General features: G+C 46.5%; 1 pseudogene; it reads right to left on the reverse strand.

Annotated features, from left to right (window-relative positions):
• Window positions 1-628: 628 nt before the first annotated feature.
• LOC119472646 lies at window positions 629-715 on the reverse strand (annotated as a pseudogene).
• Window positions 716-1168: the final 453 nt, after the last annotated feature.

A 1168-nucleotide genomic window follows, 5' to 3' on the forward strand; every position in this document is an offset into this window, starting at 1 on the left:
TTGGCTCATGGGGGCATTTAGCTTTCTGCTTGTTTGATCATTAAGTTGAAAAAGGCAGATCATGGGCCAAGTTCTCACTGACATCTCATTTCAGGGAGGGCACAAAGGGTATCTGACATGGGAAACAGGTAAAATGACTTCAGTTTAACTATGGAAGGTATAGAGAACATTCAGCACGGAAGCAGGCAGAACAGTCCTGCTGCTGACAGTTGTTTCTTGGGAATGGCGGCCATTGGACTGATGCCAGTGCACTCCCCGACAGCAGTGACTCAGAGGTGTGTGATGCACTGAATCCAGGGCAATGGCATTGAGCACTTGCTAGAGGAAGGCAGGTGATAGAGGGTTCTGGGGGCACTCTCTAGGATCCTCAGCAGTGGTCAGGAGATAGCCAGTCCCAGTGTTAAAGGAAAGGGGTCCCAATCCAGACCCAAGACAGGGTTCTTGGATCTCATGCAAGAAAGAATTCAGGAGGAATCTGCACTGCAAAGCAAAAGCAAGTTTATTAAGATAGTAAAGGAATAAAAGAATGGCTACTCCATAGACAGAGCAGTCTTGAGGGCTGCCTGTTGCCCATTTTTATGGTTATTTCTTGATTATATGCTAAACAAGGGGCGGATTATTAATGTCTCCCTTTTTAGACCATATAGGGTAACATCCTGACATTGCCATGGCATTTGTCACAAACTATAGAAATGATCCCTGAAAGTATAGTCTTCGCCATGGCATTTGTAAACTGTGGTGGCGCTGCTGGGAGATAGCAGTGAGAAGAGCAGTTGAGTGTCCTCAACCAGAGGTCACTCTTGTGGCCATCTTGGTTTCGGTGGGTTTTGGGCTTTTTTACTGCAAGCTGTTTTATCAGCAAAGTCTTTATGACCTGTATGTTGTGCTGACCTCCTATCTTATTCTGTGACTTAGAATGCCTTAGCCATCTGGGAATGCAGCCCAGTAGGTCTCAGCCTCATTTTACCCAGCTCCGATTCAAGGTGGAGTTGCTCTGGTTCACACACCATTGACACCAGGTCCCAGAAATCTCCTGACAACTGAAGGGCCTTTAGGACATATGCCACCGTGAAAAAAGCATTGCATTTATGAGGCCCCTCACTTCTTGAGATCCTGGGCCTTAAGCAACTCCATCTTGAATAGAAGCCGGGTAAAATAAGGCTGAGAC

The sequence above is a fragment of the Cebus imitator genome, unplaced genomic scaffold (assembly GCF_001604975.1).
Source record: "Cebus imitator isolate Cc_AM_T3 unplaced genomic scaffold, Cebus_imitator-1.0 Scaffold110, whole genome shotgun sequence".
Lineage (NCBI taxonomy): Eukaryota > Metazoa > Chordata > Mammalia > Primates > Cebidae > Cebus > Cebus imitator.